The sequence below is a fragment of the Helianthus annuus genome, chromosome 15 (assembly GCF_002127325.2).
Source record: "Helianthus annuus cultivar XRQ/B chromosome 15, HanXRQr2.0-SUNRISE, whole genome shotgun sequence".
In the NCBI taxonomy this organism is placed as follows: Eukaryota; Viridiplantae; Streptophyta; class Magnoliopsida; order Asterales; family Asteraceae; genus Helianthus; species Helianthus annuus.
Genome location: NC_035447.2, coordinates 108,297,904 through 108,311,056, shown reverse-complemented (window position 1 = coordinate 108,311,056; position 13,153 = coordinate 108,297,904). Strand labels below are relative to the sequence as shown.

Genomic DNA, 13,153 nt, shown 5'->3' with positions numbered 1-13,153 from the left:
TTGATAATTCTTTCTACCCTTTTTCTTTGTTGATGGGGACGTTGTTCTTCTATATTGGTCTTTGGTCTTGTGAGTGTTCTTGATAACTTAATGGTGTGAAGCTCATCAATACACTTATGGTGTGTGACAACCCATATATTGGTAAGGGGATCCCATTTTGGTAGTGGTTAATCCATTTGTGGGTTGAAAAACCCACATCTTGAGACTAGTCCTCGATTATCAAGACTTCATTGGAGCTTTTACGATCTATATACTAGGCTTTAACGTTAAGCCAAAACTGGGTCGACTTATATCGCCTGCACGGTCTTTAATGATTTGGTGTAGACCAAAAGCTGGTGAACTCATGTTAAAATGCATATATCTTTATATATACATACTTTATTATTATAACGCCTCCGGTTAAATAAAGATCAATCACCTTTATAAACAAGAATAAGTGTCCTAACCAGGTAGTGCGACCCCAAACAGGGCAACTAAACCGTCATATTAGCAACATTATCACCAAGTACTTATGCCTCTGATTGACCCATAAAGGGATCCATTACTACATGGAATGATCTCGCACAAAAGTTCCTCTCAAAATACTTTCCACCCTCCAAACCGCTAAATTAAAAATGATATCACTACTTTCTCTCAAGAAGATAACGAATCATGGAATGATCTCGCACAAAAGTTCCTCTCAAAATACTTTCCACCTGGCAAACTGCTAAATTAAGAAATGATATCACTACTTTCTCTCAAGAAGATAGCGAATCATTTTATGAGGCATGGGAACATTTCAAGGACATGCTTCGCACATATCCCATCATGGACTTGAAGTTTAGCTTCAAGTTTTATTTTTTTACAACGGGTTGACAAGCCAAGCCCGTCAAACACTTGATGCAACCGCAAGAGGAATATTTGGGAATAAAAGGCCATAAGAAGCTAGAGGTGAGCAGAAAACCGAAATAACCGAACCATAAGCGAAATAACCGAAAAATCCTGACTGAAAAACCAAACCGAAACAAAAACCGACGGTTCGGTTTTCGGATTTTTAATAACCGAAAATTTCGGTTCGGTTTTCTGATAATCATTTTCAATAACCGAAAATAACCTAACCGAACCGATAAGTTTAATAGTATACCAAATCTATATATTTTTATATTTAAGTTGTTTAAGTGTTTACCCATGCTATTTAGAATTATTAATTTTATTCTTGTTTGTTAAATATTTATAATAAGAACATTAACATTTTTATTTATCATTAAAATTATCCATTGTTTACAAGAACTAAAGTTTAATATAAAAATTAAATGGTTTTCAAAGTATTATAAAAGAAAACGTCTTAACAAAAACTTTGGAGAAACATTAAAATAGATTAGAAAGTTAGGTTTATGTGAATAATAATAATTTAAATGACTAAATATATTAACAAGATTCTTAAACTTTGAATTATATTTTTAAGTTTTGAATCTTACATAATTTGTTTCAAAAACCGAAAAAACCGAAAAACCGAACCAAACCGTTGCTAAAACTGAAATAACCGAATCCGAAAAAACCGAAACCGAACGATTTTTAAAAACCAAAAACCGAACTTTCGGTTACGGTTTTGGTTTTACCTAAAAACCAAACCGAACCGAATCGTGCACACCCCTATAAGAAGCTTATGATCTCACTGAAGAAATTGTAATGAATCGCTATCAATGGCATAAGTCAATAGCCAACCGAAGGGCAAGGCAAGGCATATACCAAGTTGTTGTTGTTACTTCACTTATCGCTCAAGTGGAAGCAAGGCACAAATTAACGTCGTCACCATCGAATGCAACACTTGTAACGCTTCGCTTTTTAGTACTTTCCTTATTTAGAAAGTATGTTTGTAATTCTATTTTTTTGGAAACTTGTAATTATTTTGTATTCGTATTTCCCTTTCACTTTTCCAAACATTGTCATCCGAGACTTTGATAAAACTTGATAATTTTATACATCGTCTTATACATACTTGTGTTACATATGCAACATTGATACATACTCATATACGCAAACTCATACTTGGAATACTTGCAACGCCAATTTATACATGCATTTTATTTATACTTATACATATACATCTCACTTGTATGCTTGAAATACTTAAAACCGGCTAAAATATGCAAAAACAGTCAAACTTAACCCTTTCAAGCGACCGGGCACTCTTCGTGCGACTGGATAGGTCTCTTCGTGCGAAAAGGCCATCCCCTTCGTGCGACTGACCTCTTCGCCCCAATCTTACTCGCACAAACACCTTCCGCATCTATAAATACGAACTCACTTCCTCACTTCACACCTTCTAGCCACTCTAAACTCTCTCAAACTTACTGAACGCTCTTACTTTGGGTAAGGCACATCAGAAACTTCTAAGTGAGTTCTAGCTCATTTACTTATTATTTCTTCTTACTTTTCTTTTGATTTCTTCTACCTTCTTCTACATTTTCTTCAATCCTTCATAACTTGGTTAACCTCTCGGATGTTTCATAGACTTGCCTTGGCAGTCTAATGATGAAACTCACTACATTAAGGTCCAAGATAAAGATTGAAGTTCCGTTTTCATTCAAGCCTTTATAAGGTACTTTTCTGCTTTGAAACTTAGTAAAAACTGGAACCTACCGAGCTCACAACTTAGACTATAGCTGTGGGTTTGTGTTAAGGTTGAATTTCCCCAAGAAACGAGCTCGAAACAGTAATTTTCGTGACAGACCAAGCCCCAGTCGCACGAACTGACTCTCTTTGCGCAACTGGAACCCATCCACACGAACGAGCCTACAATTGTTTTACTTTCCGTTCTTATAAACTCCAAGTGCTGAAACCACCCGGGATTCGCCTTTTTCAATATGGATGAACCTGTGTATTGGTAAAGTGTGAACCGTGGGAGCCTTGGCTTTCCAAACTAGTTCCACTGCCTCACTTATAACCTGTAATCGAACACCCAAACAGTCTCCTAGAACCGGAATAAGTTAACCCCGTCTCGCCTCCAAGACTTGCCATGTTGGGAATGACACGCCCGGGTTGTCCTTATTCGGCTGTTGGTACATGTGTATTATTTCTATTATATTCGTGACCAACCGGGTTTGTTAACGATGTTAATAAACCTTGTGCTTTAGAGAAACATATAATGAGGTGTTATACCTCCATACATGAATTCCATGAACTCTCTGACTTACTAGACTATTAGTACCATATAATATAATATAATATAATATAATATAATATAATATAATATAATATAATATAATATAATATAATATAATATAATATAATATAATATAATATAATATAATATAATATAATATAATATAATATAATATAATATAATATAATATAATATAATATAATATAATATAATATAATATAATATAATATAATATAATATAATATAATATAATATAATATAATATAATATAATATAATATAATATAATATAATATAATATAATATAATATAATATAATATAATATAATATAATATAATATATAACATAACCAAAATCAGAACGATAACCGGTTAATGGTAAAAGTGTCTCGAACAGAACCCTTCGCACGAATAGAACTTTCGCACGACTGGAATTTTCCCACTCGCACGAATTGACTCTGTTCGCACGAACAGACACCTGTTCGCACGAATGGAACTCTCATTCGCACGAACAGACCTGTAATCGAACACCCAAACAGTCTCCTAGAACCGGAATAAGTTAACCCCGTCTCGCCTTCAAGACTTGTCATGTTGGGAATGACACGCCCGGGTTGTCCTTATTCGGCTGTTGGTACATGTGTATTATTTCTATTATATTCGTGACCAACCGGGTTTGTTAACGATGTTAATAAACCTTGTGCTTTAGAGAAACATATAATGAGGTGTTATATCTCCATACATGAATTCCATGAACTCTCTGACTTACTAGACTGTTAGTACTATATAATATAATATAATATAATATAATACAATACAATACAATACAATACAATACAATACAATACAATACAATACAATACAATACAATACAATACAATACAATACAATACAATACAATACAATACAATACAATACAATACAATACAATACAATACAATACAATACAATACAATACAATACAATACAATACAATACAATACAATACAATACAATACAATACAATACAATACAATACAATACAATACAATACAATACAATACAATACAATACAATACAATACAATACAATACAATACAATACAATACAATACAATACAATACAATACAATACAATACAATACAATACAATACAATACAATACAATACAATACAATACAATACAATACAATACAATACAATACAATACAATACAATACAATACAATACAATACAATACAATACAATACAATACAATACAATACAATACAATACAATACAATACAATACAATACAATACAATACAATACAATACAATACAATACAATACAATACAATACAATACAATACAATACAATACAATACAATACAATACAATACAATACAATACAATACAATACAATACAATACAATACAATACAATACAATACAATACAATACAATACAATACAATACAATACAATACAATACAATACAATACAATACAATACAATACAATACAATACAATACAATACAATACAATACAATACAATACAATACAATACAATACAATACAATACAATACAATACAATACAATACAATACAATACAATACAATACAATACAATACAATACAATACAATACAATACAATACAATACAATACAATACAATACAATACAATACAATACAATACAATACAATACAATACAATACAATACAATACAATACAATACAATACAATACAATACAATACAATACAATACAATACAATACAATACAATACAATACAATACAATACAATACAATACAATACAATACAATACAATACAATACAATACAATACAATACAATACAATACAATACAATACAATACAATACAATACAATACAATACAATACAATACAATACAATACAATACAATACAATACAATACAATACAATACAATACAATACAATACAATACAATACAATACAATACAATATAATATATAACATAACCAAAATCAGAACGATAACCGGTTAATGGTAAAAGTGTCTCGAACAGAACCCTTCGCACGAATAGAACTTTCGCACGACTGGGATTTTCCCACTCGCACGAATTGATTCTGTTCGCACGAACAGACACCTGTTCGCACGAATGGAACTCTCATTCGCACGAACAAGGTTATGAGCTTCAGTTATTCGTTTATCTCAGTTCTGAGTTCCTCATTGCTGATTCTAATGGGCAAACCAGAACCCATGAAATCGCAGTAACTTAGTGTCACAACGAGAGCCTAGACGGGACATATTTCCGTGTTTACATATATACTTTTTACACTTAAATCCCTATCTGAATCCTCCGTTCAACTCCAAATGACTCACACCTTCGTTTACCCCATGTAGGGTAACCTCGGTGTTCCAACGCTCTCAACGTTCAACTTGCGGATTTTAACAAAGGAAGCTTTGCAAAACCGTAAGTATACTCGACCCCGTTTTACTTTATACACTTTTGGGTGCAACACATTCATGCTATTAAACTCACACATACTTGATGCTTAGTCGCAAACAAACAATCATTCATACATGCTTAATATGTTATACTTTAATTCATTTGTGCTGGAACATTCTTATGTGGTATACTTGTCATTAGCTTCGTACAATTCTCCCTTAACATGTATAGCACTATAGGAGTAACGCACCGCCCGTATTCTTGAGGTCATGTTAAGTTAAAACAGAACGGACCTCTATTTGCTACGATAGGATTACGCTGGCGGTAATCTTTGGGTTGACATTTATAGTTGCATGTAAGTCGTATGTTAATTTTAGATTACAAATTTTACCATGTTGATTGTTTAAACATCTTTTATACTTATGCTGTTAGATAAACTTGTATACTCGCCAATACTTTTGTATTGAGCTATCTTTGAAATGTTTTGCAGGAAATTGAGGACGATGATGATTATGGAGTCTAGTAGGAATGACTAAAAACACACTTAGAAATCTAGAATATATCGTTGTATTTGTTTCATATATCTTGTTGTATTGTTTCTTGAACTTGTTGTATTTTCTGATTTCCATGTTGTACTTGACAAATTATTCAATGAAATGAAATTCGGTTTTGATTAAATATTGTTGCAAATAGTGTTATGAAGTCTAGAGCAATCTCGTTTTCGTCTCACTCCGATATTTCCGCTGTCGGTTGGGACCACTTATGGAAGTCGAATAAGTTGACTTTATCAACACCAACTGCCAAGAAAACAACCTATATAGGCAACACATACAATCCTGGATGATGGAATAATCAAAATTTCAGTTATAGGGAACATGGTAATGATTCCAAGCCTCTTGGATTTGGGCAATAATAAAGACAACCACAATACAATTTGCAACGAAGATATCAAGGTCAATTTCAAGGAAGAAACAACAACCAAAATGGTTCCACATTGGAAGAACTATTTGCAAAATTAATGGCCAACTCTGAAGCCCGCCTCAAGGAGTATGCTGAACGATTTTATATCCATGAAGGCAGTCTAAAACATTAAAAAGCCTCACTCCAAACATTTGAAACACAAATAGGACAAGTTGCAAAATTTGTGTTTGAGAGACAACCAGAATGTCTCCCGAGTAACATTAAAATAAACCCCAAAGAAAATGTCAGTGCCATCACCCAAAGAAACAACAAAGTCTACCTGGATCCTCCAAATCCAATCACCAAAGTTCATTCAGATCCTCATACCACAGATCTACAAAGAGTGCTCGGAAGAAACCGTGTGCCAAAAGAGTCATCAGCAACATCAAGATTAGCTCAGCCAGTTACTCGGAATAGCAATTAATAATCCAATTGGAAATCAAGATGGTCGTCCACCCAAACCATTAAAAGAAGGTACTTGCAAAGTATACATGCCAAACATACCTTATCCCAACCGATTAAAGAAGCAAAAGATATACGACCTGTGACACCTCGGAAAATTTTTTATTATGGAAACACGTGTCCAATACAATCTCAAATATTCCAGATATGTTGGACGAGAGAAACAAATATATCACATTTGGAAGATAGATGATACTAAAGGGATCAAAGTTGGAAAAATGCCATTCATATTTTGATGGTCCCTTACGGACCGCAAGTGGGTATCCCTTACGATCCGCAAGGGAGTTCAAAATAGTGGGCGCCAGAAGCCCTTAAGGACCGCAAGGCCTCACCTCTTGCGGTCCGCAAGAGGGTCGCTGGAAGTTTATGTGTGCTGCCAGCTACAACATGCAGATTTTGCCACCTTGCTCGTGAATTTCCACCTTTCTCCTGCTTCTTCCACCTACGTGGACTATAAATATAGGTGATCTTGCACTTGGCACAACCTCCTTCAACCTCTAACATTATAAATAGAGGTGATCTTGCACCATTCCAACTTACACCTTCACATATCTCACTCTCACTTCACTTGGATCAGCTTCTTCTGATCTATAGAGGCCTCCTACCTGAATTCTAAACATCCCTTGAACACTTGTAAGTGTTCTGTCTCAGTTCTTTTCCATTCCTAGACTAGTTATTAGCCGAAAGTCAAGCAAATTGACTTTTGCTTTGACTTTCAGTTCTCATCATTTTGGTCAAGTCAAATTTCGAATTGAACTTGGCTGCGTGATCGTAATAATGAAGGTGTTAATCCTTTGTGAGTGCACCCTCTGAAGATCACGTTAAGTAAGTTAAATGATGAGTCAACATTTCATTAAATAAAAGTCAAAACACAGATCTTTGTAAATTACGCTAGGTGAAATTATAAATATCGAAACCTTAATTTTTGACATTATAGCAGTTCATATAATATATTAGGACATGTTTGACCATGTCCAACTCGTCATTTCCTTTCCTAGAGTTAGTTTCGCAACCGAAAGTCAAACAATTTGATTTTTGTTTTGACTTTTGATTCTGACCCGTTTGTTCAAGTTTAGAGCCAGATTAAAGGTTGTCATATGATCTTAATATTGTATGGAATAACCCTTTGAGGTTATACCATTTGTTAAGTCATGTATCTTTTTCTCTAATTTGCCTAATTGTTGTGTACCTGCAATCTACCTCATTATTTGAATCAGTTGATTACTTAATTGGTTTGAGAACTTGAATAGCTTGAAATGATGTTGGACTGGTGATTAAGTTGTATGAATAAGTATGTTCTTACATAAAGTGTTGGTTATATAGTTATGTCTAAAGACTATTTGAAGTGGTTTTTACTTATATTCATAATTTAGTTTTTAACTTGCCTAAAAATATTAATATTCAGAACTCATCCATTTGAAGTTGTTTCTACCATTATAAGTAACATAATGCATGATTATTTTTGTTGTTTTTGGTTACCCTAAATAAGCTGCTAAATTCTGAATTTAACAGGTCTAATGGCAAATAAAAAACCGTTGAATGCTTACGAAAGACTTAGACTATTGACGATTCAAGAAAACAATAAAAAGCTACTAGATTTGGGCTTTAAAAATGTCCCAAAATCTTTTACAAGTTTGGTAGAAGGTAAAAAAAAGAAGAAAAAGAAGGTAAACTCAACATATTCTAATGCGATAGATGTAGACTATGAACCAGAAGTGGGTGATGATAGTGGTGAAGATTATTCAGAGGTTGCTGCAAGTTATCAAGTAGCCAAAAAGGTAACAAGATTATCTATTATTTTATCTCTGTGTATTTATGCTCTAACAAAAGTGACATGTGTTATAGCAACATCGTCGATGACGATATATTGCACCAATGTCGATAAATAAAATTAAAGATTTAGCAAAGCAACGTCGATTGCATGCTCCAAAGGTCCTGGATCCAGACACAACAAAAGGGAACCATTCTAAATTTACCATGGGTGAATTAATATTAACTAATAAATGGACAAGGAAAATGAGGTATCCAATCAGAATTTGGCAAAGCCTACTTCTATTAAACACGGATCAAAGAAACGTTTGGTTCTCGTTGATGAAGATGATGACACATTTCAAGGTATCGTTTTGGCGATCTTAAAGTTCATTTAATACTCGTGTAATAACAAATTCAGTCAGACACTTTTCATACTAATTTACTCTTATATACTTCTATATGTTAATGAAGTAGATATGGAAACAACTTCGGAAGATGATGGGAATGAGGGGCATATTATGAGATCTTAAGGTAATTATGTTTAGCGAGTAAACTAGTTCATTTTTTTATTATTTTGTCTGTAATCTTTATTTATTGATATCGTTATATTTAACTACCAAAAGGTTATGTTGACCAAGATGATGAATATGATGACATGTACCTTATTGTATCTACAAATAATGGGGATGAGATACAAGGGGATGATAACCATGATGATTTGGAAGATGAGGACGATGCACTTGTTCAAGATCAATTACATGGTCCTGAATTAGAAAAAAGAAATAGGTTTGGTTTAACTATTTATACCATGATTTTGGATTGTTATTTGTGATACACACACTTGTGTGTGTGTGTGTGTGTGTGTGTATATATATATATATTTAATGTATACATGATTTCAGAAATATACAAGACCAATAAAAGAGGGCCAACAATGTTGCATCTTGTGCACACACGGAAATTTGACGAGCGAGAGATCATCATATGTAATAAATTTGGACAACCCGTGGGACCAGAGGAGAAGGATGTGGTCGGAAAGTTCACTAGATTTTTGGGTACAATAGCTCGTAATCATAGTTATGCCCCATTGACCTATAGTTCATGGCATAAGGTGCCATAAAGATAAAATCTGAGAGTATATCTTGGTAAGGTTTAAAGCAATTTTATTTCTTTTATATCTTCTATTTCATTTGTTCAAAACTAAATTATAACCTTTCTAAAGGAAAAATACGATGTGCCCTATGCTGCTAAACTTGCATTTTAAAAGCTATTGGAAACGCCTATAAGGGACACAAATGTAGGTTCAAGAATAAAAACTTCTATGCATATAAGGACAATAAAACACGATTGATGTACCGACCTAAAAGCATTCCGATTGATGATTTCTCACAGATGTTGAGGTTGTGGAGTAATGAAGACGTGGAGGTAATTTTATAGGCAATTAATCTATTACTAGTTACTAGCATGTGCTTTTTAGAGTTTTCTATTAGTTAAGTCATTTATGTTAATGTGTATCCAAAAGCGTTGTTTACGGGCTAAGGAAATTCGCATGTCTCAAAAGAATATGCACACAGCCGGCCCAAAAAGTTTCGCTAGAATTCGTGAAGAGATGGTAATATGTCTTAATTTTGCTATTGATTAGTGTTTTTGAATGTTAAAGATGCTGGCGATGACCCAAACAAAGAATTACCTAGTTTAACCAAAGTATTTGAACATACATGGAAAAGGACTAAAGAGCGTGCATATGTTGATAATTATGATGACACTACAACGAAATTGTAAGTTCTTTCTAGTTTTTTGTTGAGATTTTTGTGTGAAGTATCACGTATGTGTTTTTAAAAGTCAGTTGCTTGTTTAATGGTCCAAATCAGTAACAGTAACATTTTTTAAGATCCATTCTTAAGTCAAGTAAGTTTTAGTTTTAAGAGACTAGACATACATGTATTAGAGTAAGTATGTCATTTAGTGCATGGGTATTGCTATTAATATTGATTTGTTATATGGCTTTGTATCATTTACTTCATATTTTTATTATATATTTTATATTCCATATATTCTTGAATTCTTATTGCTAATGAAGTATCTTAGTATTATTTGAATATAATTAGGAGATTTATGAACCAAAATTGTGAAATTGCTAGTTATAATCTATGGTAAGGGTTATTTTAGGTTTATGAGTTTGCATATCTTTGGTTATAGTTATTATCCTTGTAGAACCATATGATTGTAAATATATTAATATCTCAGTTAGTTTGCAGCAACTCTTGTTAAAATATATTCTAGTAGATGATAAAATTTTCCAACACTCATTTTGTTTTGTATTTTTTTCAATAAGCAACTTTTATTCTTGATTTATTGGCTGCAACATTAAAAAAAGTATATTATTTTCTTGAAGGAACAAATGAAGAATTACAAACCTACAGAAGATGGAAGTGCTTCGGTCGATCCTTTTACGGCTATAATGAACCATGAGTATAATGGCTACCTACGACTTTATGGTAGAGGTGTTACTAAAACATGATTCCGCGTTGGCTTATGGAATCATTCAAAGCGGATATTGAAGTTGAAAAAACACAGTTGCTTGAAATGCGAAAAGAAATTGAAGAGGACCATCAAAGGAAAAAAAAAAGGCTGAGCTAGAAGCTATGCAAAAGGATTTTGATACTCAACAAGCACACTTTGAATCTACGATGCGAAGTATGATGAAAAAGCTACCTATAGGTGTACTTCAAGATCTTAGAGATGGGTAGGAGGTTTTTGTTACATTTTATCATTTTATTTAATAGCTTTATTTTTATATATATGTTAAATTATTTTATAAGATTATCTATTATATTTATGTTATTATTGTGTTGATATAATTACTGAGATAATATTGCATAATAATGGAAATTTTAGTACTTCAAACAATAATGTTATAGAGTTGCATTTGACTATAAAAATATTGCATTTGTTGTAACTAAAATGTTAAAAAAAATGTTGCATTAGATGTAAAAAAAGGTTGCATTTTTCTGCTAAAAATATAATAATTCTTGCATTTGACTCTAACTAAGGTTGCATTTGAGTAATAGAAAAGTTGCATTATCACGTAAAAAGGTTGTATTTGAATAGTAAATGCAACCTTTTAAAAAAGGTTGCATTAGACTTTGAAAAGGTTGCATTAGGTCTAACGTAACTTCACCTAATGCAGCTCTTGATAAAAGGTTGCATTAAGCCTAATGCAACCTTTTTAAGATCTAATACAACTATTTTCTAATGCTGCATCAGCTTCATTTTCTTGTAGACAAACATTTTATTTGCAACTAGTTATTGTTTTCATTTTTTTTACTGTGTCACAGCATTGTTACCATTCAATGCTATTATTATTATTTTGGTTCCTATCTTGATGTTATGATCATATGGATTTTGTGTGCTACAAACGAACTCAAATGTTTACATGATTACCAGTTGATGATTATTTTGTTTTGTCTTTTTCCTAGGCAATGGATCTTCGCCATTGTGGTCCTTATTAAAGACTCTGATGATGTGATTGGCAACTAGTATTTGGTTTGTTTTTTTTTCTGAGCCTTGTTGTTACCATTCAATGCTATTGTTTTTCCTAGGCTTTATCCTTTTGTCTTTTCTACGCTTTATCTTTGCAGTGTTTTTGCTTAATATATACAGCTATTGTAGATATACCATAGTATATTGTGTCTTAGCATAGTATTTGGTCGTAAGTAACTTAAGACATTGGTTACTATTAGTATGATCCCTACTTAAGGCAATGGTGATATTTATTCTCTATAGTATTAAATAAGCTGAGGTGATCTTGTGTTTGACAATTGGTTATTGTTTTGATGTGTATGAGCCTTATAAATGTTTGGTTTTTGTATCCCGTTGTTTTTTGATTGCTCATTGTCTTACCAATCATAATAAGTTGTCTTTTCCCTTTTCTTTGCTTTCTAGGCCATGATGATGTTCTGAGTCTTTTTACTTAACGTTTATTAATTTAGTTGATATTACTATGACGTTGTTGTGCCTTTTATTTGGCAATGGAAATGGCTATGATGATACTCTGAGGTATAGTGTCAACCTATGTTGCATAAGGTATGCTTTTTTTTTTGTTAGCATTTGTAAAGTTGTTTGTGGTTTAATTATACGAGTAATGTAGATTAACGTATGGTTTTGATGTTACTCTTTGCAACCTTTTCTCATTGCTTAACGTTGAAGTTCTAAAGGCTATGATGGAATTGTGTGCCTAATAAGGTTTGTCATTTTAATATTCTTACCATGTGTTTAATTTTTTTTCCAATACAGTTGTACAACCATCGTAGCTTGATTTTGATGTTACTTTAGGTAGTCTTTAAACAATTGGGGTATATTAAACTGAATATACGTTTCATCTCACTAATATGCGATGGTTATATATTGGAATCGGCAACTCAATGTACCCAAAATGCCTTGGGTTATG

General features: G+C 32.6%; 1 non-coding gene across 1 annotated transcript; it reads right to left on the bottom strand.

The window, feature by feature from the left end:
* Positions 1 to 708: 708 nt before the first annotated feature.
* Positions 709 to 814, bottom strand: LOC118487910. Its single transcript, XR_004882843.1, has one exon. It is a non-coding gene; the product is annotated as a small nucleolar RNA R71 (small nucleolar RNA).
* Positions 815 to 13,153: the final 12,339 nt, after the last annotated feature.